General features: G+C 38.5%; 1 non-coding gene across 1 annotated transcript; it reads right to left on the reverse strand.

Annotated features, from left to right (window-relative positions):
* Window positions 1-7,491: 7,491 nt before the first annotated feature.
* Window positions 7,492-7,599, reverse strand: LOC112782173 (small nucleolar RNA R71). The gene has a single exon (XR_003192909.1). It is a non-coding gene; the product is annotated as a small nucleolar RNA R71 (small nucleolar RNA).
* Window positions 7,600-27,572: the final 19,973 nt, after the last annotated feature.

Consider the following 27,572-nt stretch of genomic DNA (forward strand, 5'->3'; position numbering starts at 1 on the left):
ACAGAGCATTCCATTCCGTGAGATCTGAGTCTTCGTGGTATAGGCTAGAACCATTGGCAGCATTCCTGAGATCCGAAAAGTCTAAACCTTGTCTGTGGTATTTCGAGTATGATCTGGGAAGGGATGACTGTTCAAACATGCGAATGTGGGGCACAAGTGACAGTGTGCAAAAAGACAATGGTCTTATTCTGACGCTAGCGGGAACCGACAGATGATTAGCCGTGCAGTGACATCGCATATGGATTTGTTTTCATCCGAGAGGATCATACAGCTTGCCATGGAAGGAGGTAACGCATGGTTGGAAGAAGGCAATAGGAAAGCAGAGGTTCTGAAGCAACAAAGCATCTCCAGATGCTTATCTGAAATTCCCACCAATGAATTACATAAGTAACTTTATCTTATTTTATGTTTTATTTATATTTTAATCATCAAAACCTCATAACCATTTGAATCTGCCTGACTGAGATTTACAAGGATGACCATAGCTTGCTTCAAGCCGACAATCTCCGTGGAATCGACCCTTACTCACGTAAGGTTTATTACTTGGACGACCCAGTGCACCTGCTGGTTAGTTGTGCGGAGTTGTGAAAAAGAGTTGAGATTACAATTGTGCGTACCAAGTTGTTGGCGCCATTGACATCACAATTTCGTGCACCACCAAGCTTCTTGATGGGGTTGTGTAATGTATGATTGTGCTTGGTAAGGATTATGAATTGTGTTTTGTGGGTAATGACATGAAGGATATGAATTTTGTGGTGAGGTAAAGTCAAGTGCTGAAGGCTTTTGATATGGAGAACCATGAGGTAAGATTGGCCAATCTTGTATTAATGTATCTGAGCCGTAATCAAGTGATGATGGCTCTTGATGATTAGAATATGGAGCATTAAAATTCACTCCCCAACCACAATTTGTGTAGTTGTCATAACAATATGAGTCATTTTGTGGCTCTGGGAGGTATCCCATTTCACTTGATTGTTCACACTCCATTATTCCTCTTTGATATTCCCATCCACCATTAGCATAATGACATGAATCATTTTGTGGTGGTGGGCAATATCCCATAAAATTAGCTTGATCATTTTGCGGCCCTGGAGCATATCCCATTTGGTTTGATTACTCATAATCTATCATTGCTTGGTGATATTCCCAGCCACAATTAGGATAATGACTTGAATCATTTTATGGTGGTGGGCAATATCCCATATGATATGATTGATCAAAATGTGAGGTAAACTCCATTTGAATTTTGTAAAACACAATTACAAAAAAAGATTGAAATTCCATATGTCATAGATAAGGAGTTCTTAGTGAGGCAATAACACAAACATCTCAGTAGCAAGAGAAAATAGAAAATTAAACGAACTTAAATGAAAAAAACAAAAGAAAAAAATGTCTAATCTAGGTAATCAACCACTGGTAGTTTGTTAATCACAATTAATCCCTGGCAACGGCGCCAAAAACTTGATATGGAAAAATTTATTTCACGTATTAACTACCGGCAAGTATATCGGGTCGTATCAAGTAATAAAACTCACAAAAGTGAGGTCGATCCCACGAGGATTAAAGGATTAAGCAATCAATAGTTTGTTGATTATTCTAGTTAGACGGTTTAATTTGTTGTGATGAGCAACAGGAAATGTAAATGACATAAAATTAAAGGAAGGGAATAAGGTGCAAGGAAAGTAAATGACGTAAAAGTAAAGTGCAAGAAAATAAAGTGCTGGAAAGTAAAATTGCAAGGAATAGAAAGTACAAGAAAGTAAGTGCAATAAAGTAAATGACGGAAAGGTAAATAACTAGAAGTAGAAATGAAAGAAAAGCATTGGGATTAAGAGATATTGGTCTCTTAGGATCAACCATTCTCGTCTCCTCTTCAATCATAAAATTATTGATCTCTTGGAAAATCATAAGTAACCAAACGATAATCTCTTGGTGATTTGATTTCTCTTAACATAAACAATTGCCAATCTATTGATCTAATTAGTCATGAAAAGAGATGAAGTTCAATTTCTGATTCAAAGGCCACACAACCCTCAAGACCTCAATTTAAAGTGGTTACATCTCACATACCAACTAAGAATGTATTGATCAAGAGGTTTATGAGAGAAGATCCTCAAACTGAATTCCATGATCCTTTTCTCAAAGCTCACATGTAATTCAAGTAGATCCAATCCCCCTCTCGGTAGTAATTAGATCTATGAAGCACAAAGGCTCTCTCTAAAGCAGCAATAAAAAAAGAATTGAAGATGAAGAATGAAAATACATCATCCCATTGAATTGCAATAGAGCTCTCTTTCCAAATAGAATGACTTAGTAATTCATAACTAAAAGATTTACACAGTAAGAATGTAGAGGAGAAGAGAAATGTGGAGAGAAGGTCCGAAGACATCTCTAAAATGTGTTTCCAGCCAAGAGTTTTCCCCCTTTCTCTGATGAACTAAAGCCTATTTATAAGCTAGCCTAAATTACAAATTAAAATGAAATTGAAAACAAATTACAATCAAATGAAATTAACTATTCTAGATGATTCTTGTGGCCTTGATTGGTTGACAATTGTGGGCTTGCTTGCTTGATGTTAGAGTGGACTTAGAATGAAATTGTTTGAGCAAAAGTGAATTAGCGTTAGTGGGTTGAGCGTAGCACCAAAGGCGTAGCAAAGAAATTCTGCTTCCAGTCTTCCGTAGCATTTTTCTTCAGCGTTAGCGCTCGTGCACTCACGTGTATGCATTGCCCACGTCTGTGCGTCCTCAATGTTTCTGGCACTTGTCACGCGTATGCGTCACCTACGCGTGCACATGGTCTTCAGCGTTGGTGTCAAAGGCGTAGCGTTAGCATCAAAGGCGCTCTTTCACGCGTACGCTTTGTCTGTACGTATGAGGGGTCTTGCAAAAATATCAAAATCATGCGTACGCATCACCCACGCGTACACGTCACCTTTTAAAATATCACTTTCACACATACGTGTCACCCACGCATTCCAAATCCTAAAGAGGAATGCAAAGCTATCCAATTGAGGAGTGGAAAGATCTTGGTGAGTAACAAAGAGGCAACTAAGAAACCCGTGGAAAGCAACAAAAAACCAACAGAAAAAGAGGAAGCCAGCAACAAAGAAGTGACAGCAAGCAAGAAAACTTTAGAGAAGCTCAAAGAGAAGGAAGTAGTGGAAGACCCAACCAAGGAACAAAGGCAGGGAGTGAAGACTTTCACACCTCCCTCACCATACCCCGAAAGTTTCAACAAGGAATCCAAGGATCAACACTTCCCCAAATTCCTTGAAGTCGTCAAGAAATTGGAGATCAATATTTCCTTGGCTGAAGTATTAGAGCAGATGCCTCTATATGCAAAATTCTTGAAGGAGCTCATTAACAAAAAGAGAAGCTGGCATGAGAAGGAGACTGATGAGCGGATAATTTATACGCTTTTTGGCATTGTTTTTAGTATGTTTTTAGTAGGATCTAGTTACTTTTAGGGATGTTTTCATTAGTTTTTATGTTAAATTCACATTTCTGGACTTTACTATGAGTTTGTGTGTTTTTCTGTGATTTCAGGTATTTTCTGGCTGAAATTGAGGGACTTGAGCAGAAATCAGATTCAGAGGTTGAAGAAGGACTGCTGATGCTGTTGGTTTCTGACCTCCCTGCACTCAAAGTGGATTTTCTGGAGCTACAGAACTCGAAATTGCGCGCTTCCAATTGCGTTGGAAAGTAGACATCCAGGGCTTTCCAGAAATATATAATAGTTTATACTTTGGCCAAGAATAGACGATGTAAACTGGCGTTCAACGCCAGCTTTCTGCCCAAATCTGGCGTCCAGCGCCAGAAAAGGAGCCAAAACCAGAGTTGAACGCCCAAACTGGCACAAAAGCTGGCGTTCAACTCCAAGAAGGACCTCTACACGTGCAACACTCAAGCTCAGCCCAGCCACACACCATGTGGGCCCCGGAAGTGGATTTATGCATGAATTACTTACTTCTGTAAACCCTAGTAGCTAGTTTATTATAAATAGGACCTTTTACTATTGTATTAGACATCTTTGGTCTCAGTTTTAATCCATTGTTCATCTTAGGAGACTATTGATCAAGTTTTAGGGGGCTGGGCATCTCGGCCATGCCTGGACCTTTCACTTATGTAATTTTAACGGTAGAGTTTCTACACTCCATAGATTAAGGTGTGGAGCTCTGCTGTTCCTCAAAGATTAATGCAAAGTACTACTGTTTTCTATTCAATTCATCTTATTTCGCTTCTAAGATATTCATTCGCACTTCAACCTGAATGTGATGAACGTGACAATCATCATCATTCCCTATGAACGCGTGCCTGACAACCACTTCCGTTCTACATTAGATTGAATGAGTATCTCTTAGATCTCTTAATCAGAATCTTCGTGGTGTAAGCTAGAATGATGGCGGCATTCAAGAGAATTCGGAAGGTCTAAACCTTGTCTGTGGTATTCCGAGTAGGATTCAATGAATGAATGACTGTGACGAGCTCCAAACTCGCGATTGCTGGGCGTAGTGACAGACGCAAAAGGATAGTAAATCCTATTCCAGCATGATCGAGAACCGACAGATGAATAGCCGTGCCGTGACAGGGTGCGTTGATCATTTTCCCGAGAGATGACCGAAAGTAGCCATTGACAGTGGTGATGTATCACATAAAGCCAGCCATGGAAAGGAGTAAGACTGATTGGATGAAGATATCAGGAAAGCAAAGGTTCAGAGGAACGAAAGCATCTCTATTCGCTTATCTGAAACTCTCACCAATGATTTACATAAGTATTTCTATCCCTATTTTATTATTTAATTTTGGAAACTCCATTACTATTTTATATCCGCCTGACTGAGATTTACAAGGTGACCATAGCTTGCTTCATACCAACAAACTCCGTGGGATTTGACCCTTACTCACGTAAGGTATTACTTGGACGACCCAGTGCACTTGCTGGTTAGTTGTGCAAAGTTGTGAACCATGGTATTGGCATCATGTTTTTGGCGCCATTACCAGGGAAAGAAAGAGCGATAAATTTTACATAATTAAAGTGTAATCACAATTTCTGCGCACCAAGTTTTTGGCGCCGTTGCCAGGGATTGTTCGAGTTTGGACAACTGACGGTTCATCTTGTTGCTCAGATTAGGTAACTTTCTTTTCGTTTTGTTTTCAAAAATCTTTCAAAAATATTTCAAAAATTTCTCATCTGTTTTCGAAAAAATAAAAATGTTTTCAAAAAATTATATTTTTATTCAAAATCTTTAAGAATGAATTCTAGTGTTTCATGAAGCATGTGAAGCCTGGCTGGCTGTAAAGCCATGTCTAAATTCTTTTGGACTTAGGCTTCCAACCATCAGCTGTTATACGACTGTAGGGTATGTCAGGCATGTTATGTCTGAATTACATGCTGAAGCTTGGCTGGCCATTGGCCATGTCTAGTGTTTTGGACCGGAGCTTTCATTGAAAGCTTGGCTGGCTAGTGAGCCATGTCTAATTCCTGGACTGAAGCTTTAGACTAACATGGCAAGATTCCTGGAATTCATATTAAAAATTTTGGAATCCTTATTTTTTCTTCTACAAATAATTTTTGAAAAAGAAAATCCAAAAAAATTAGAAAATCAAAAAAATCAAAAATATTTTTTCTATTTCTTGTTTGAGTCTTGTGTCATGTTATAAGTTTGGTGTCAATTGCATGTGCATCTTGCATTTTTTGAAAATTTTCATGCACTCATAGTGTTCTTCATGATCTTCAAGTTGTTCTTGGTAAGTCTTCTTGTTTGATCTTTGCATTTGCATGTTTTGTGTCTTTTCTTGTTTTTCATATGCATTCTTGAATTCTTAGTGTCTAAGCATTAAAGAATTCTAAGTTTGGTGTCTTGCATGTTTTCTTTGCATAAAAAAAAATTTTCAAAAATATGTTCTTGGTGTTCATCATGATCTTCATAGTGTTCTTGGTGTTCATCTTGACATTCATAGCATTCTTGCATGCATCACATGTTTTGATCTAAAAATTTCATGCATTGCATCTTTTTAGTGTTTTTCTCTCTCATCATAAAAATTCAAAAAAATCAAAAAAAATATATCTTTCCCTTTTTCTCTCTCATCAAATTCGAAAATTTGGATTGACTTTTTCAAAAATTTTTAAAATCAAGTTGTTTCTTATGAGTCAAATCAAATTTTCAATTTAAAAATCTTATCTTTTTCAAAATCTTTTTCAAAAATCAAATCTTTTTCAAATTTCTTAGTTATTTTCAAAAATTCCAAAAACATTTTTCAAAAATCTTTTTCCTAATTTTACATCAAATTTTCGAAAATAACAATAACAATTAATGTTTCGATTCAAAAATTTCAAGTTTGTTACTTACTTGTTAAGAAAGATTCAAGTCATTAATTGTGATTTTAAAAAAAATCAAATCTTTTTCAAAAACTAATTTCAATCATATCTTTTCAAAATTATCTTCTTATCATATCTTTTTCAAAAATTGGATTTCAAAATATCTTTTCTAACTTCCTAACTCCTTATCTTTTCAAAATTGATTTTTGTTTCAACTAACTAACTAACTTTTTGTTTGTTTCTTACCTGTTTCAAAACCACCTAACTAACTCTCTCTCTCTATTTTCGAAAATATCTTCCCCCTTTTTCAAAAATTTCTTTTTAATTAACTAATTATTTTATTTTTATTTTTTCGAAAAAAAACTGCTAACTTTTTTAAAAAAAAAAAACTATTTTCAAAAATCACTAACTCTTTTTCAAAAATTATTTTCGAAAATTCCTTCTCTCTCATCTCCTTCTATTTATTTATTCATCTACTAACATCTCTTCCTCACATCACCAAAAATCCGAACCCTCTCTCTCTCTCTGAGTTCAGATTTTCTTCTTCTTTTCTTATACTAACACAAGGACCTCTATACTGTGGTATAAAGGATCCATATTATCATTATTTTTTTTCTGTGCCCTCTTCTTTGTCATATGAGCAGGAGCAAGGACAAGAATATTCTTGTTGAAGCAGATCCAGAACCTGAAAGGACTCTGAAGAGAAAACTAAGAGAAGCTAAATTACAACAATCCAGAGATAACCTTTCAGAAATTTTCGAACAGGAAGAGGAGATGGCAGCCGAAAATAATAATAATGCAAGGAGGATGCTTGGTGACTTTACTGCACCTAATTCCAATTTACATGGAAGAAGCATCTCCATTCCTACCATTGGAGCAAACAACTTTGAGCTGAAACCTCGATTAGTTTCTCTGATGCAGCAAAACTGCAAGTTTCATGGACTTCCATCTGAAGATCCTTCTCAGTTCTTAACTGAATTCTTGCAGATCTGTGATACTGTTAAGACTAATGGAGTAGATCCTGAAGTCTACAGGCTCATGCTTTTCCCTTTTGCTGTAAGAGACAGAGCTTGAGTGTGGTTGGATTCTCAACCCAAGGATAGCCTGAACTCTTGGGATAAGCTGGTCAAGGCTTTCTTAGCCAAGTTCTTTCCTCCTCAAAAGCTGAGCAAGCTTAGAGTGGATGTTCAAACCTTCAGACAGAAAGAAGGTGAATCCCTCTATGAAGCTTGGGAGAGATACAATGGACTGACCAAAAAGTGTCCTTCTGACATGCTTTCAGAATGGACCATCCTGGATATATTCTATGATGGTCTGTCTGAGTTATTTAAGATGTTATTGGATACCTCTGCAGGTGGATCCATTCACCTGAAGAAAACGCCTGCAGAAGCTCAAGAACTCATTGACATGGTTGCAAATAACCAGTTCATGTACACTTCTGAAAGGAATCCTGTGAATAATGGGACGCCTATGAAGAAGGGAGTTCTTGAGATTGATACTCTGAATGCCATATTGGCTCAAAACAAAATATTGAATCAGCAAGTCAATATGATTTCTCAGAGTCTGAATGGAATGCAAGCTGCATCCAACAGTACTCAAGAGGTATCTTCTGAAGAAGAAGCTTATGATCCTGAGAACCCTGCAATAGCAGAGGTGAATTACTTAGGTGAACCTTATGGAAACACCTATAACTCATCATGGAGAAATCATCCAAATTTCTCATGGAAGGATCAAAAGCCTCAACAAGGCTTTAATAATGTTGGAAGAAACAGGCTTAGCAATGGCAAGCCTTTTCCATCATCCACTCAGCAACAGACAGAGAATTCTGAGCAGAACTCATCTAGCTTAGCAAACTTAGTCTCTGATCTATCTAAGGCCACTGTGAGTTTCATGAATGAAACAAGATCTTCCATTAGAAATTTGGAAGCACAAGTGGGCCAGCTGAGTAAAAGGATCACTGAAATCCCTCCTAGCACTCTCCCAAGCAATACAGAAGAAAATCCAAAAGGAGAGTGCAAGGCCATTGACATAACCAAAATGGCCGAACCCAATGAGGGAGAGGAGGACGTGAATCCCAAGGAGGAAGATGTCCTGGGACGTCCAGTGATCAATAAGGAGCTTCCCTCTGAGGAACCAAAGGACTCTGAGGCTCATCTAGAGACCATAGAGATCCCATTAAACCTCCTTATGCCATTCATGAGCTTTGATGAGTATTCCTCTTCTGAAGAGAATGAGGATGTTACTGAAGAGCAAACTGCCAAGTTTCTTGGTGCAATCATGAAGCTAAATGCCAAATTATTTGGCATTGATACTTGGGAAGTTGAACCTCCCTTGTTCATCAATGAACTAAGTGATCTGGATCAACTGACATTGCCTCAGAAGAGACAGGATCCTGGCAAGTTCATAATACCTTGTACCATAGGCACCATGATCTTTAAGGCTCTGTGTGACCTTGGTTCAGGGATAAACCTCATGCCCCTCTCTGTAATAGAGAAACTGGGAATCTATGGGGTGCAAGCTGCTAGAATCTCATTAGAGATGGCAGATAATTCAAGAAAACAGGCTTATGGACAAGTAGAGGACGTGTTAGTAAAGGTTGAAGGCCTTTACATCCCTGCTGATTTCATAGTCCTGGATACTGGAAAGGAAGAGGATGAATCCATCATCCTAGGAAGACCTTTCCTAGCCACAGCAAGAGCTGTGATTGATGTGGATAGAGGAGAATTGATCCTTCAATTAAATAAGGACAACCTTGTGTTTACAACTCAAGGATCTCTCTCTGCATCCATGGAGAGGAAGCAGAAAAAGCTTCTCTCAAAGTAGAGTCAAACAAAGCCCCCACAGTCAAACTCTAAGTTTGGTGTTGGGAGGCCACAACCAAACTCTAAGTTTGGTGTTGAACTCCCATATCCAAACTCTAAGTTTAGTGTTGGAGAGTCTCAACAAAGCTCTGCACATCTGTGAGTCTCCATGAGAGCCCATTGTCAAGCTACTGACATTAAAGAAGCGCTTGTTGGGAGGCAACCTAATTTTTATCTAACTATATTTTTCTTAGTTATATGTCTTTATAGGTTCATGATCATGTGGAGTCACAAAATAAATATAAAAATTGAAAACGGAATAAAAAACAGCAGAAGAAAAATCACACCCTGGAGGAAGCATCTGCCTGGCGTTCAACGCCAGAACAGAGCATGGTTCTAGCGCTGAACGCCCAAAATGGGCAGCATCCTGGCGCTGAACGCCCAAAATGGGCAGCATCCTGGCGTTGAACGCCAGAAATGGCAACAAATGGGCGTTGAACGCCCAAAATGGGCACCAACCTGGCGCTTAATGCCCAGAGTTGTGTGCAAGGGCATTTTACATGCCTAAATCGGTGCAGGGATATAAATGCCTTGACACCTCAGGATCTGTGGACCCCACAGGATCATCTCAGGATCTGTGGACCCCACAGAATCATCTCAGGATCTGTGGACCCCACAGGATCCCCACCCACCTCACCCTCTCTCTCTCCACAGGACCATCCCTTCTGTTTTCCATTTACCACTCACATCCATACACCCACTACCTTCAAAATTCAACATCTCTCTCCCACCCAATCCTACCCATATGGCCGAATACACACATCCATCCATCTCCTCCATATCTTCTTCTTCTTCTTCTATTCTTTCTTCTTTTGCTCGAGGGCGAGCAACATTCTAAGTTTGGTGTGGTAAAAGCATAGCTTTTTTGTTTTTTCCATAACCATTGATGGCACCTAAGGCTAGAGAAACCTCTAGAAAGAGGAAAGGGAAGACAAAAGCTTCCATCAAGGGTCTATAGCTCAGTGGTAGAACATTTGACTACAATCAAGAGATCCCTGAGATACCTCAGGGGATACATTTTCTTCCACATAATTATTGGAAGCAACTAAGGGTGGAACATCAAAGAGCACTCCATCATCCTTCATGAAATCAGAGAAGATCTAAAAGCAATGAAGGAGGAGCAACAAAGGCAAGGAAGAGACATAGAAGAGCTCAAGGACATCATTTGTTCCTCAAGAAGGAAACGCCACCATCACTAAGGTGGATTCATTCCTTGTTCTTATTTCTTCTGTTTTTCGTTTTCTATGTTATGTGCTTATCTATGTTTGTGTCTTCATTAAATGATCATTAGTAGTTAGTAACTTTGTCTTAAAGTTATGAATGTCCTATGAATCCATCACCTCTCTTAAATGAAAAATATTTTAATTCAAAAGAACAAGAAGTACATGAGTTTCGAATTTATCCTTGAACTTAGTTTAATTATATTGATGTGGTGACAATGCTTCTTGTTTTCTGAATGAATGCTTGAACAGTGCATATGTCTTTTGAAGTTGTTATTTAAGAATGTTAAATATGTTGGCTCTTGAAAGAATGATGACTAGGAGACATGTTATTTGATAATCTGAAAAATCATAAAAATGATTCTTGAAGCAAGAAAAAGCAGCAAAGAACAAAGCTTGCAGAAAAAAAAAGGGCAAAAAAAAAATTAGAAAGAAAAAGAAAAAGCAAGCAGAAAAAGCCAAAAGCTCTTAAAACCAAGAGGCAAGAACAAAAAGCCAATAACCCTTATAATCAAAAGGCAAGGGAAATAAAAAGGATCCCAAGGCTTTGAGCATCAGTGGATAGGAGGGCCTAAAGGAATAAAATCCTGGTCTAAGCGGCTAAACCAAGCTGTCCCTAACCATGTGCTTGTGGCGTGTAGGTGTCAAGTGAAAACTTGAGACTGAGCGGTTAAATTCAAGGTCCAAAGCAAAAGAAGAGTGTGCTTAAGAACCCTGGACACCTCTAATTGGGGACTTTAGCAAAGCTGAGTCACAATCTGAAAAGGTTCACCCAATTATGTGTCTGTGGCATTTATGTATCCGGTGGTAATACTGGAAAACAAAGTGCTTAGGGCCACGGCCAAGACTCATAAAGAAGCTGTGTTCAAGAATCATCATACTGAACTAGGAGAATCAATAACACTATCTGAACTCTGAGTTCCTATAGATGCCAATCATTCTAAACCTCAACGGATAAAGTGAGATGCCAAAACTATTCAAGAGGCAAAAAGCTACAAGTCCCGCTCATATGATTGAAGCTATGTTTCATTGATAGTTTGGAATTTATAGTATATTCTCTTCTTTTTATCCTATTTTATTTTCAGTTGCTTGGGGACAAGCAACAATTTAAGTTTGGTGTTGTGATGAGCGGATAATTTATACGCTTTTTGGCATTGTTTTTAGTATGTTTTTAGTAGGATCTAGTTACTTTTAGGGATGTTTTCATTAGTTTTTATGTTAAATTCACATTTCTGGACTTTACTTTGAGTTTGTGTTTTTTTCTGTGATTTCAGGTATTTTCTGGCTAAAATTGAGGGACTTGAGCAGAAATCAGATTCAGAGGTTGAAGAAGGACTACTGATGCTGTTGGATTCTGACCTCCCTGCACTCAAAGTGGATTTTCTGGAGCTACAAAACTCGAAATGGCGCGCTTCCAATTGCGTTGGAAAGTAGACATCCAGGGCTTTACAGCAATATATAATAGTCTATGCTTTGGCCAAGAATAGACGACGTAAACTGGCGTTCAACGCCAGCTTTCTGCCCAAATCTGGCGTCCAGCGCCAGAAAAGGAGCCAAAACCAGAGTTGAACGCCCAAACTGGCACGAAAGCTGGCGTTCAACTCCAAGAAGGACCTCTACACGTGTAACACTCAAGCTCAGCCCAAGCACACACCAAGTGGGCCCCGGAAGTGGATTTATGCATGAATTACTTACTTCTGTAAACCCTAGTAGCTAGTTTATTATAAATAGGACCTTTTACTATTTTATTAGACATCTTTGGTCTCAGTTTTAATCCATTGTTCATCTTAGGAAAATATTGATCACGTTTTAGGGGGCTGGCCATCTCGGCCATGCCTGGACCTTTCACTTATGTAATTTTAACGGTAGAGTTTCTACACTCCATAGATTAAGGTGTGGAGCTCTACTGTTCCTCAAAGATTAATGCAAAGTACTACTGTTTTCTATTCAATTCATCTTATTTCGCTTCTAAGATATTCATTCACACTTCAACCTGAATGTGATGAACGTGACAATCATCATCATTCCCTATGAACGCGTGCCTGACGACCACTTCCGTTCTACATTAGATTGAATGAGTATCTCTTAGATCTCTTAATCAGAATCTTCGTGGTGTAAGCTAGAATGATGGCGGCATTCAAGAGAATCCGGATGGTCTAAACCTTGTCTGTGGTATTCCGAGTAGGATTCAATGAATGAATGACTGTGACGAGCTCCAAACTCGCGATTGCTGGGCGTAGTGACAGACGCAAAAGGATAGTAAATCTTATTCCAGCATGATCGAGAACCGACAGATGAATAGCCGTGCCGTGACAGGGTGCGTTGATCATTTTCACTGAGAGGATAAGATGAAACCATTGACAAGGGTGATGCCTCCAGACGATTAGCCGTGCCGTGACAGGGCATTGGATCATTTTCCCGAGAGATGACCGAAAGTAGCCATTGACAGTGGTGATGTATCACATAAAGCCAGCCATGGAAAGGAGTAAGACTGATTGGATAAAGATAGCAGGAAAGCAGAGGTTCAGAGGAACGAAAGCATCTCTATTCGCTTATCTGAAACTCTCACCAATGATTTACATAAGTATTTCTATCCCTATTTTATTATTTAATTTCGGAAACTCCATTACTATTTTATATCCGCCTGACTGAGATTTACAAGGTGACCATAGCTTGCTTCATACCAACAATCTCCGTGGGATTCGACCCTTACTCACGTAAGGTATTACTTTGACGACCCAGTGCACTTGCTGGCTAGTTGTGCGGAGTTGTGAACCATGGTATTGGCATCATGTTTTTGGCGCCATTACCAGGGAAAGAAAGAGCGATAAATTTTACATAATTAAAGTGTAATCACAATTTCTGCGCACCAGAGACCATTATGCTCACACATGAGTGCAGTGCTATAATTCAAAGAGGTCTTCCACCAAAGCTCAAAGATCCTGGGAGCTTTTTCTTACCTTGCACCATTGGCAATATAACCATAAAAAGGGCACTGTGTGACTTAGGGGCCAGCATCAACTTAATCCCTTACTCTATGATGAGAAAGCTATGCATAGAGGAGGTAAAGCCCACACAAATGTCCCTAGAGCTCGTGGATAAATCAGTGGTGTTTCCCAAAGGAATAATTGAAAATCTTTTGGTCAAGGTGGATAAGTTCATATTCCCTGCAGACTTTGTGATTTTGGATCTAGGAAAAGAAGGAAATGAATCTATCATCTTGGGGAGACCATTCTTGGCCACAGCAAGAGCCAATCATAGATGTTGAACAAGGAGAGTTGACTCTAAGGGTACATGATGAAAGCATTACTCTGAATGTCTTTTCAGAAGTGTAGCATAATGATGAAAATGAAGAGTGCATGGAAGCTAACAAAGAAGATTTGCAGTGGAAAGAAGGAATCAATAGGACATTCATTAATCTTCCTCCAAAGCAAGAGACAAACAACAAGGTAGGCCAAAAGGAGAATGAGAATGCACCGAGTGATGAGAAGAATCAAGAAGAAGTTGAAGTGTTAGCCACTGAGAAGAAAGATTCCAATAAACAGCTCACTGTCAAAGGAAAAAAATTATCAAGAAAATGGAATAGAGGCAAGAAAAAGGGTCCAAGAGGGTGGAAAAATAAAAAGATCCCAACTGAAGGATTTTCAAAGGGAGACAAAGTGCAGCTAATTTATCAACAGTTGGGAACAAATCAACAAGCTGATGACTACTACATTATCAACAGGATTCTCTCACTAGAGCATGCAGAAATTGAACATCAAAACACTGGAAGGAAGCTTACTGTGAGAGGAGACAAGCTGAGACACCACTGTCATCAACCACCCTAATGAGGGTCAAATGTCAAGCGAGTGACAATAAAAGAGCGCTACATGAGAGGCAACCCATGATTTAATATTCTTGTCTCAATTTTAATTTCAATAATCAATGGTCCTTCTAGCATGAATTTGAATTCTCATGAGCATAAATGATGATTGCAGGCATTATTTTGAAAGATATGCTAGAGCTCTAAGTTTAGTGTGCTTGAAGGCACTCCAAAATAGTTCCTTAAGCCATCTTAGACTATATGCTTATTCACTTTGATTAAGTATATAGCCAAATATTAAGTTTGGTGTCTGCACATGCATTAAATTTCAGAAGAATCAATCTTTGTTCATAGAATCAAAATTTTGCATAGATGGATCATACATAGTTTTCATTTTAGGAATTCATGGTAGAAAATAAAATGTGCTTTATGAATAATATACCAATTGTGATGGACTAATTGCATTTTATATTGACTCCTTAGCAAGGAACTAAGTTTGGTGTTCACACACCAAAGTAAGTTCAAAAGCCCACAAATAAGCTTTGCATATTAACCAGTTACCTAAAGGGCTTGAGAAGCAGGCAACTTTTGAGAATCATGCAAGAAAATAGCCAACATTTGAAGACAATCTGCATTATGACTCAAAAGGGACACAACAGAAGGAAGAATGAAAAGCTGCAACCCGACAGGTTGTATTCACACTTGATCCTTATTGTGGTGAAATGTTTTAATTCAGGGAGTCCTTTATGTCTGACTAAAGTGTTCATTTAGTTGCAAGTGGAAGTTTTTGGCTAAAGAAAGTGATCTGCATAATAATTGTCATCCTTCATTTGCTTGAATTTTGTATTGTCTCCTCGCTGTTTGAATAAAAGAAAAATGTTTGAATTAGAAAAGTGAATATCTAATGTTGCAAAAGTTAGAATGAAATTTAGTGGTGGTATTTGTTTGATTCAGTTGATAGCTCATAAAATAAATGTGGCATAATGACATGTTCCTTGAAGCTTAAGTTAGTTTGCTGCTATAATCTTTCAATTAATGAAAGTCCCTTGAGAATGAATCAAAAGAAAAAGAAAAAGAAAAAGAAAAGCCAAGAATTTGCAAAGGAACAAACAATAAGGCTAGACACCAATAGCTTGGACCCTAGGACACATGCCTGTGGTGTTTTTGTACTAGGATATGCTTGGACAAGTAAGTTCTGAGGAGTATTTCAAAACTTGTCCACTTAGATCAACTGATTTGGGATTGCCAATTGAAAGTCCACAATAAAGAGCAACCTAGCTACAAAACACTTAGTTATCCAAAGAGATGCTGGGCATCAATGATCCTAGGAAGAAAAAGGTAAGCCATGTGTCTGTGGTGAAGGAATGTTGAGCACAACTAAGCCAAAGGCTGCTGCAACATTTACCACTAAGCCTTCAATAAGTAATAAGCTCTCTAAGCAAAATAAAGAAGGAAAATCTAGCAAGGGAAGTAAGTAAAAAGTAAAGCATTATAGCAGCAAACTTAGTGAACCTTTAAGGAAATATTTCTTATATAGCAGCAAGTAATAAATGAGCTACCATTGATCTACATAAAACCCCATGAATCCAGCTCAACTATCTAATAAATAAGGACATGCATACTTCTCTATTTCATTTTATTTTCTCTCATGTTTAGTGCTTGCTTGGGGACAAGCAAGTTTTAAGTTTGGTGTTGTGATGACAAGTCATCATATGCTAGCTTTTCAAGCATTTTTCACTTGTTTCATTAGGTTTTATGCACTTTCTTGCATTGTAAGTAAGTGGTTTGGAGTGGAATTGCATGGTTTTGTTAAATCAATCAACCACCCTTTAATTGATACTAAATAATGAGGTTTAAGCTAAATTTAATTGGTTTTTGAATGATTTATAAACCTTGTGAATTTGGTGATACTTTGATTGGTTGTTTTGATTACTTGTAGGTGAAGAAAAGAAGAAAACAAGAAAGCGTAGCCTAAGAAGCATGGCCCAAGGAAGAGAAAAATGTGGCAAAAGAAACAAGGAAGTGTGGCACATTGAAGGAGGAAAGCCACAGCGCTCTCTCCAAGAGCTCAATGCTCTCCAAAGGAGCATTATAATGAACCAAGGAAGCTAGGCTTGGATGCTACGCTCTCCTTGAGAGCTGAGCACTATAATGAACCAAGGAAGAAAGAGAAGAAGCACAATGCTCAGCTCTTGCCAAGAGCATTATCGGGCTCCATTCAAAATAATTGCAAGGGGCAATGTTTGCCAATGAAAGCCCCAAGGATCGAACCAAGCACCTAAGGAAAGGAAGGAAGCGCTACTACAAAGCTTGGCAAAGGAAAAATGCACAAAATGGCTCTGCAAGGATTCGAACCAAGGCACTCCCACTCAAGGCATGCGCTAGCCTTGTTTCCTTCACAAAGAAAAAAGGCCAGCAATGCCTCCCCAAGGATTCAAATACGGAGCCTCACCCTTGAAGGATGGAGGCTGCGCTCTCAAGGAGAGTTGAGCGCTACTCTTCAAGCAATTTGGCATGGTCCAGGAAATCTTGGTGTGCACACAAGGCAATATAAGCAAGGGATGCTGCGCTCTCAAGGAGAGCTGAGCGCTACCCTGATGCTGCACACAAGCTTGGCACGCTACGAAGGTCCAAAGACACAAGTCATGAGTGCTGCGCTCCCTCCATGAACTGAGCATACTACTGGGAGCAAGCACCCACGGGCCAAAATTGAACCAAAATTCAGTTTAAGTTCAATTTTTCACCAAATTAAAAAGCCCACTCCAAATTCTAAAATCCAAAAATAGGAAGTGTATAAATAGAATTTAGTTTGAGTTAGAAGAAAACTTTTACCCTCATTTTAGAATTTTCATTTTTTTACTTTCTTGTGAATTGTCACTTTGGATCTCTAAGAATTGGGAAGGAGAATTGATCTCTCTTCTTCCTTGTCCTTGCTTCTGCACTCTTTACTTCTTGTCTTGGATCTTGGGTAGGGAATTGAAGAAATTATATTTCAATCTCAGCTTGAGATCTCTTTGTTTATTTTTCTGCATAATTCTAGAAACTGTGATTTGAATCCAAATTCTATTTATTGCTTTCATCTTCTACTTCTTCTGCAATTTACTCTTCCACTTCTTTTACAATTGTTCTTGTTGGATCAAGGAAGGACTTGAGATCTAGACTTGTTTTCTAGTCTCTTCCACCCCTGAGATTTTCAACTTTCCTTTAGCTATTGCAATTGAGCTGCATTTTACTTTCTGTTTGTTTCCTCAAGCAATTTTCCTTTTCTTGTTCAGATCTGTTGCATCTCAATTCACTTTCTACTTCTCTGTTAATTGTCATTTCCTTCTACTTGTTTAATTTCTGCACTCCTGATAAACCCCAATTTTGTGGTTTATCTTGTGCTTATTTTGAGAGATTTTATCACCTTTTTCTCACATTTATTCAATGAAATAGCATGGTTTTGCAATTCTCCCTTGATTTGTGCTTAAATGTGAAAAAATGCTTTTTAGGCCTTAAAATAGCTAAATTTAACTCACTTTAATTCCATTCGATGCCTTGATGTGTTTGTTGAGTGATTTCAGGATCATAAGGCAAGTATTGGATGGAAGAAGTGAGGAGAAAAGCATGCAAAGTGGGAGAACTTATGAAGAAATGAAGGAACCATAAAGTTGTCAAGCCTGACCTCTTCGCACTCAAACGACCATAACTTGAGCTACAGAGGTCCAAATGAGGCGGTTTTAGTTGTGTTGGAAAGCTAACATCCGGGGCTTTAAAATGATATAAAATTTTTCATATGTTACTTCACGTATAGGGGCGCGCACGTGCCATGTACGCATGCGCGCCGATGCTGTCTGTGGCCCACTAAAGAGAAATCGCCCCCAGCAATTTTTGAAGCACTTTGGGCCCAACCCAACTCACTTCTAATGCTATTTCATGCAGAATTCAAGCTTGGGTAAGGGGGGAGCAATTGTTTGTAGCATTAGCATCATGTAGGTTAGTTTCTAGAGAGAGAAGCTCCCTCTTCTCTCTAGAATTAGGTTAGGTTAATTTCCATCTTAGATCTAGGTTTAATTACATGTTTCCATCTTGTTTCTTTTATGATTTCTTACTTCTACTCTCTCATTCTCATGATTTGTAATGTTAATTTCTCTTTTATGTTCCTAGATGCTCTTGTTGGATTTGATTTACTTTTAATGCAATTTAATATTTGATGTTTCTTTATTGTTGATTTGAGTTGTTGATCTTGTTTCCTTGCAATTTGTAGTTGGTAGATTTTACTATTCTTGCTCATTTACCATGCTTTCCCTTTGTACCCACCAAGTGTTTGACAAAATGCTTGGTTGGGCTTTAGAGTAGATTTTTTAGCATTCTTGGCTTGGAAAGAGTAATTAGGCAATCTTGAGTCATGAAAACCCAACTTATGTTGGTGATCTAGAGTTGTTAGCTAATATTGTTTCCATTGACACTAATCTTTTGCTAATTTAATTAGTAAGTTGATTAGGACTTTTGGATTGAGATTAGCTAGTCTTATTAGACTTTCTCTCATGGAAGATAATATGATACCTTCTTCCAATGTTGGAGATGACGTAATAAGATAAATTCTTGTTATTATTATGGTATGATTGATTAGTCTTGTTTGACTTTCTCCCTATTTGTTGGAGTTGACTAAATAAGATGAATTAATCATTGCATGACTAGGATAGAAGGCCTATGATTTCAATTCTTGCCATGAATGTCTCTCTTTATTAATTGCTTTCTTTAGTTATTTGCTTGATTTACTTTTCTTGTCATTTAATTTCTTGCCCTTCTCACCAATCAAAACCCCCTTACATCTTTCATAGCCAATAATTGATCACTTCATTGCAATTCCTTGTGAGACAACCCGGAGTCTAAATACTCCGGTTAATTTTCATTTGGGGTTTGTTAAATGTGACAAAACCATATTTTAATTTGATGTGAGAGTTGTTTGTTGGTTTGGAGCTATGCTTACAACGAAATTCTTCTTTCTATAAGAGAAATTCCTAGACCGACAACAATTTTTGCTATCAACTCCCAGCTCCCAATCCCTTTTATGATTCAAGCCATTTACATTTCTTGCACTTTAAGTTTCAGTTATTTACGTTTCTTGCAATCTAAGTTTCTACAATTTATATTACTTGCACTTTAAGATTCAGCTCTTTTAATTCTTCTGCACTTTATATCCTTATCAATTATCCCTCTCCCTTTAAATTTCATGCAATTTAGCTTCTGTTGAACACAAACTACTCAAATCAACACGTGTTTGCTTGACTAAATTAACCACCTAACTAAAATTGCTCAATCCTTCAATCCCTGTGGGATCGACCTCACTCTTGTGAGTTATTACTACTTGATGCGACCCAGTACACTTGCCGGTGAGTTTAGGTGTTGGAATTCATTTTTGACCCATCAAGAGCAAGAATTGAGCTCCCTTGGTGATGAAGACCAAGCATTAAAGCTTAGTGGTGAAGAATCCTTTGAGCATGAAGAACCCTCTCCTGTTGGATTTGAAAGCGTCGTGGAGGTCAACTTTTCTCACCCTCCCAATTATGATTTGAATAAGGGAAAATGCTGAGATAAAATTGTTGAACAAAGGATTACCTTTGAGAAAACTTGTGAAGAGGTAGAAGTCCTTAGAAAGAGAAGGACGGGGGTTGTTTACGCTTTGTCAATATCTTTGGAAACCTCTTTACCTAGGTTGCCATCTACTCCTTCATTTGAGTGGGTGAAATTAATTTCTATTAGCTTTATTATCCCACTTGAATATGGGTTGCTTGAAATGGATGGCCAACTTAGGGAACTTTGTGGGATGAAGCGTAAGCGAAAAAGGTTTTGTGGTTGGCGTTGGAAATCAAGGCTCATTATGGTTGATGCATCACACATGAGATATAAAGGTTGGAGTAGTGCTCAACTAGAGGGGTTTAGGAGGATTGTTGGTCACTTTATTGAGAATTCACCTTACTTGCCACCCAAATGGAATAATGATGATCAACTTGAAGATGGGTGTGGCAACAAGATATGGGATCCAAGAATACATGAGGATTACCTTTGGGAGCTCATAGCTTGTGCGAAACTCCATCAAGGCTTGAAGATATTAACTTTCAAGAATGGAGCTTATTGGAGATTCAAGCATTGGTGGATGTTCAAAGATAGCTTCAAGCACAAGCCCCCTTGATGAGGAGCTCCCCATAAGTCTAACTTAAGGACAATAAACAAAAGTGCGAGGTGGGAGACACCCCACCATGGTAACTTCTTTTCATTTTCTCTTTTTGTACATATTGGTAATTAGTTTAAATTCATGTTTTTGATTGATTTGTTGAGTCTAATTGGTAGTTTAGTATGTTAAATAAGGTTTTATGGTATTTTGGTAGCTGTTTGGAGGTTTGGAATGCTTGGATTGGTGCAAAAACATAGAAAAACACAGAGCACCATCCGCGCGTATGCGCACTGCGCGCGTACGCATGCATCAAGCATTTTCGCCTACCCACACAGACGTGCCATGTACGCGTATGCGTGGATTAGCAAATTCCACTCCCAGGCCAAAAACCCGAGAGTTGTGCGAACGCTGCGCTAGCATTGTGCCTTTCGCACAAACCAACTCGCGCGTACGCGCACGTGACGCGTACGCGCCACTCTCGAAATATGCCATCGACTCGGACGCGCCATGTACGCGTACGCGTCACGTCCATTGCACCGCCATCCGCGCGTGTTCGCTATTCACACGTACGCACGGATGTCCCTCCTTCAACACATTTCTTTTTTTCTCCTCTTTCTATTTCTTCCCTTCTCCTTTCTTCTTCCCCTGTTCTACCCCTCATCCAACACTTCCAAACACCATTGATAACCATTTATTTTAGTTAACTAATTAGTTAGCTAGTTAGTTGATTAGTTAGTTTTAGTTAATTTTTATTTCATTTTCTCTTTTTCATTGTAAGTGTTGGATTGTTATTCTTGTTTACCATTAATTGTTGTTGAGTATTAAAAAGGGATGTTAACTTAACATCATTATGTTTATAATCTTTGTTGGATTCTATTGTTGAGGTTATATTTTGCTACTTGGTTTTGAGATTTTCATGCTTACCTTTTAAGAATGCCAAGTGATGAGTGATGGTTTGAAAACGAATTTCCAACACCTAAAACTCACTGGCAAGTGTACCGGATCGCATCAAGTAGTAATAACTCACAAGAGTGAGGTCGATCCCACAGGAATTGAAGGATTGAGAAATTTTAGTTGGGTGGTTGATTTAGTCAAGCGAATCAAGTGTTGATTTGAGTGGTTTGTATTCAACAGAAGCTAAATTGCATGAAATTTAAAGGGAGAGGGATAATTGACAAGAATTTAAAGTGCAGAAGAATTTAAAAAGAGCTGAATCATAAAGTGCAAGTAATATAAATTACAGAACTTAGATTGCAAGAAACTTAAATAACTGAAACTTAAAGTGCAAGAAATGTAAATGGCTTGAATCGTAGAAGGATTTGGGATTTGGGATTGCAGAAATTAAACAAGAAAAAGTAAATGACGATCAGTAAAGAAATAGAAGAAGAATTGAGATGCAGCAGATTTAAACAAGAAAAGGAAAATTACTTTAAAAACCAAACAGAAAGTAGAATGCAGCTTAATTGCAATAACTAAAGGAAAATTGAAGATCTCAGGGGTGGAGGAGACTAGAAAACAAGTCTAGATCTCAAATCCTTCCTTGATCTAATAAGAACAATTGTTAAAGAAATGGAAGAGTAAATTGTAGAAGAAGTAGAAGATGAAAGTAGTAAATAGAATTTGGATTCAAATCTCAGTTGGTGAAACTTTGCAGAAAAATAAACAAAGAGATCCCAAGGTGAGATTGAAACAGAATTTCTTCAATTCTCCACCCAAGATCCAAGACAAGAAGTAAAGAGTGTAGAAGCAAGAACAAGGAAGAAGAGAGATCAATTCTCCTTCCCAATTCTCTAAGATCCAAAGTGACCAAACACAAGAAAGTAAAAATGAAAATTCTAAAATGAGAGTCAAAGTAAAAGAGTAAAAAAAAAAATCCTATCTAAATCAAACTAGCTTCTATTTATAAACTTCCTATTTTTTGGATTATAGAATTTGGAGTGGCCCTTTTAATTTGGTGAAAAATTGAATTTAAATTGAATTTTGGTTCAATTTTGGCCTATGGGTGTTTGCTCCCAGTAGTGTGCTCAGCCCCTGGGGAGAGCGCAGCATCATGGCTTGTGTCCTTGGCCCTTTGTAGCGTGCCAAGCTTGGACAGCACCAGGGTAGTGCTCAGCTCTTGGGGAGAGCGCAGCATTGCCTTGTCTTGGCGTGCCTTGTGCGCACCAATTCTCCCTGGGCCATGTTAATTTTGCGCGTGACATGCTTCCCTGGCCGTGTCAAGTTGCTAGCAAGCAAGGAAGGTAGCACTCAGGTCTCCTTGAGAGGCGCAGCATCCATGCTTCCAAGGAGAGGCTCCTGGTTCGAATCTTGCTGGAGGCTTTTTACCCAATTTTCTTGTGAAATAAACAAGGGCAGTGCTTCCCCCCTTGGTGCAAGTCCTTGGTTCGAATCTTGGGAGATGCATCTTAGCCAATTTTTGGCTTATTTTCCTTTGTGAGTAGCGCTCCTTCACTCCCCCTTGCTCATGAGTTCGAACCTTGTGGCAAGCATTGGCTAGCTTTTCTCTTTGAATTTATTTTGGATGGAGCCCGATAATGCTCTTGGCAAGAGCGGAGTATTGTGCTTTTCCCCTTTCTTCCTTGGTTCATTATAGTGCTTAGCTCTCTAGGAGAGCGTAGCATCCAAGCCTTGCTTCCTTGGTTTATTATAATGCTCCCTTGGAAAGCATTGAGCTCTTGGAGAGAGCACTGTGGCTTTCCTCCTTCAATGTGCCATGCTTCCTTATTTCTTTTGCCACGCTTTTCTCTTCCTTGGGCCACGCTTCTTAGGCTACGCTTTCTTATTTTCTTCTTTTCTTCACCTACAAGTAATAAAATAACCAATCAAAGTATCACCAAATTCACAAGGTTTATAAATCATTCAAAAACCAATTAAATTTAGCTTAAACCTCATGATTTAGTATTAATTAAAGGGTGGTTGATTGATTCAACAAAACCATGCAATTCCACTCCAAAGTACTTACTTACAATGCAAGAAAGTGCATAAAGCCTAATGAAACAAGTGAAATTTGCTTGAAAAATTAGCCTATGGTGACTTGTCATCACAACACCAAACTTAAAACTTGCTTGTCCCCAAGCAAGCACTAAACATAAGAAAAGATAAAATGGAATAGAGAAGTATGCATGTCCTTATTTAGCAGATAGTTGAACTTGGTTCATGGGGTTTTATGCGGATCAAAGGTGATTCATTTATTACTTGCTGCTAAATAAACAATGTTTCCTCAAGGGTTCACTAAGGTTGCTGCTACAATGCCTTACTTTTTGCTTACTTCCCTTGCTACCTTTTCCTTCTTTCTTTTGCTTGGAGAGCTTTTTACTTATTGAAGGCTTGGTGGCAAATGTTGCAGCAGCCTTTGGCTTAATTGTACTCAACATTCCTTCACCACAGACACATGGCTCACCTTTTTCTTCCTAGGATCAATGATGTCCAGCATCTCTTTGGATAACTAAGTGTTTTGTAGCTAGGTTGTTCTTTATTGTGGACTTTCAGTTAGCAATCCCAAATCAGTTGATCTAAGTGGCCAAGTTTTGAAATACTCCTTAGAACTTACTTGTCCAAGCATATCCTGGTACAAAAACACCACAGGCATATCCTAAGGTTGCAGCAAACTAGCTTAAGCTTCAAGTAACATGTCATTATGCAGTATTTATTTTATGAGCTATCAATTGGATCAAACAAATACCACCACTAACTTTCATTCTAACTTTTGCAACATTGAACAATTACTTTTCTAGTTCAAATATCTCTCTTTTATTCAAACAGCAAGGAAACAAAACAAATTCAAGCAAATGAAGGAGGACAATTATTATGCAGATCACTTTCTTTAGCAAAAACTTCCACTTGCAACTAAATGAACACTTTAGCTAGACATAAAGGACTCCCTGAATTAAAACATTTCACCACAACAAGGATCAAATGTGAATACAACCTGTCGGGTTGTAGCTTTTCATTCTTCCTTCTATTGTGTCCCTTTTGAGTTATACTGCAGATTGTCTTCAAATGTTGGCTATTTTCCTGCATGATTCTCAAAAGTCGCTTGCTTCTCAAGCCCTTAAGGTAGCTAGTTAGTGTGCAAAGCTTATTTGTGGGCTTTCGAACTTAATTTGGTGCGTGAACACCAAACTTAGTCCCTTTTCCCATGCTTCTTATGCAACAAACTAACCATATGTAAGACCTTTTTGTCTTGCTAAAGGTAATAGAACTAAGAACTAGGAAACAGTAGAATGATTAACTAGTTTATCTAAATGCTTGAAGCTAGCATTATGCAGAGGGTGAGAATATGTTTTACGATGAGATTTTGGTGGAACACCAAACTTAGAATCCTTCATTCTCCCTTAGATTATTTTGGTGTGCAACACCAAACTTAGCTTCTTGCAATATAGATAAAGATCATTAACCTTTTTATTAAAATAGCTATGAAAAGAAAACTACCTCAGGTTGGGTTGCCTCCCAGCAAGCCCTTCTTTATTGTCACTAGCTTGACATCTTTCATTTTTGATCAGTTTAAGTTCTGAACCTTCTTTTCTTTGTTCCATTGACCTCCTAAATACAGCTTTGCTCTGTGCCCATTTGCTGTGAACTGACTTTTTGTTGCCTCATCTAGCAATTCAAGGCTTCCATATGGGAGAACCTTTGTTACCAAGTAAGGGCCAGTCCATTTAGATTTGAGCTTGCCAGGGAAAATTTTGAGCCTGGAGTTATACATGAGTACTTGCTGTCCTGGTTTGAACTCCTTCCTTGAGATCTTCTTGTCATGCCACCTCTTGGCCTTTTCCTTGTATATCTTGGCATTGTCATAGGCTTCTAGCCTAAACTCATCCAACTCATTCAGTTGTAGTAGCCTCTTCTTCCCTGCTGCTTGAGAATCATGGTTGAGAAGTTTAGTGGCCCAAAAAGCTTTATGTTCAAGCTCTACAGGGAGGTGACAAGATTTGCCATATAACAGCTGAAAAGGTGACTTCCCAATAAGGGTCTTGAATGCTGTCCTGTATGCCCAAAGTGCATCTTCTAATTTTCTGGCCCAATCACATTCCTGGTTGCTCCCACAGTCTTCTCTAAGATCCTCTTCAATTCTCTGTTTGCAAGCTCAGCCTGGCCATTGGTTTGAGGGTGGTATGGTGTAGCTACTTTATGGATCACTCCATATTTATGAAGGAGTTTCTCCATCTGCTTGTTACAAAAATGTCCACCACCATCACTTATGAGTCCTTTAGGTACTCCATATCTAGTAAAGATGTGCTTCTTTAGGAATTGAAGAACAATTTGTGCATCACATGTGGTTGTGGCTATTGCTTCCACCCACTTTGAGACATATTCCACTGCTACCAAGATGTATTTGAAGGAGTAAGAAGGGGGGAATGGTCCCATGAAATCTATGCCCCAAAGATCAAATAGCTCCACTTCAAGAATGAAATTTTGAGGTATTTCGTTCCTTTTTGTCAATCCTCTAGCCCTTTGGCATTCATTACACTGGTGAACAAACTCCCTGGCATCTTTGAAGATTGTTGGCCAGTAAAATCCACTCTGTAGTATTTTGGCAGCTGTCCTTTCTGGTCCAAAGTGTCCACCATATGCTGAACCATGACAATGCCACAATATATCTTTCATTTCATTTTCAGGGACACACTTCCTAATCATTCCATCAGAGAATCTCTTGAATAAAAACGGTTCATCCCACAAGAACTTCCTTGCTTCATTGAGTAGCTTTTTCACTTGTTTCTTGGAGAATTCTTGGGGTATCTTCCTTCCCACTTTGTAATTTGCTATGTCAGCAAACCAAGGTGCTTGTTGAACCTGGAAAATGTGCTCATTAGGGAAATTCTCATTTACTTGTTGTGGTCTATCTTGATTGGCCTCTTGTGGTACTCTTGATAAATAATCTGCTACTTGATTTTCACTTCCCTTCCTATCTCTCACTTCAATATCAAATTCTTGTAGCAGCAGCACCCACCTAATAAGCCTTGGCTTTGAATCCTGTTTAGACATTAAATACTTGAGAGCTGCATGGTCAGTATATACTATAACCTTTGAACCAATCAAGTATTGCCTAAACTTATCAAATGCATATATAATTGCTAAAAGCTCTTTCTCAGTGGTGGTATAATTTTTGTGTGTTTCATTTAACACCTTGCTGGCATAATATATGACATGGTGCAACTTGTCTCTCTTTTGCCCAAGCACAGCACCAATAGCAAGGTCACTTGCATCACACATAAGTTCAAAAGGTAAGTTCCAGTTAGGGGTGTGATAATTGGTGCTGTAATCAGTTTTCTCTTTTAAAGTTTCAAAGGCATGTTTACAGTTGTCATCAAAGTTGAAAGGGGTATCAATCATTAGTAAATTGCTCAATGGTTTTGCTATTTTTGAAAAATCTTTGATGAACCTCCTGTAAAAGCCAGCATGCCCAAGAAACCTCCTTACTGCTTTCACATTAACAGGTATAAGAAGTTTTTCAATAATTTCTATTTTAGCTTTATCAACTTCTATACCTTTGCATGACACTTTATGCCCAAGAACTATCCCTTCAGGAACCATGAAATGGCATTTCTCCCAATTCAATACCAGGTTAGTTTCTTGGCATCTTTTCAAAACAAGAGTTAAATGATGCAAGCAAGTGTTAAATGAATTGCCAAAGACAGAAAAATCATCCATGAAGACTTCTAAAAATTTTTCCACCATATTAGAAAAAATGGAAAGCATACACCTTTGAAAGGTGACTGGGGCATTGCATAGCTCAAAGGGCATCCTCCTGTAGGCGAAAACTCCAAATGGACATATGAAGGAAGTCTTCTCTTGATCCTTGGGGTCCACCACTATTTGATTGTACCCAGAGTATCCATCTAGGAAGTAGTAATAAGCATGGCCTGCCAATCTCTCCAACATTTGATCAATGAATGGTAGAGGGAAGTGATCTTTCCTTGTATCATCATTCAATCTCCTATAGTCTATGCACATTCTCCACCCAGTCACTGTCCTGGTGGGGATTAACTCATTCCTCTCATTGGTGATGGCTGTCATTCCTTCCTTTTTTGGTACAACTTGAACTGGGCTCAGCCATGAGCTGTCAGAGATTGGAAAAATTATCCCAGCATTCCATGGCTTCATGACTTCTTTTTGAACTACCTCCTTCATGGCTGGGTTGAGCCTTCTTTGGAGTTGAACCATAGGCTTTGATTCTTCTTCCAGCAGAATTTTATGCATACAGATGGCTG

Source organism: Arachis hypogaea, chromosome 19, assembly GCF_003086295.3.
Source record: "Arachis hypogaea cultivar Tifrunner chromosome 19, arahy.Tifrunner.gnm2.J5K5, whole genome shotgun sequence".
Taxonomy (NCBI): domain Eukaryota; kingdom Viridiplantae; phylum Streptophyta; class Magnoliopsida; order Fabales; family Fabaceae; genus Arachis; species Arachis hypogaea.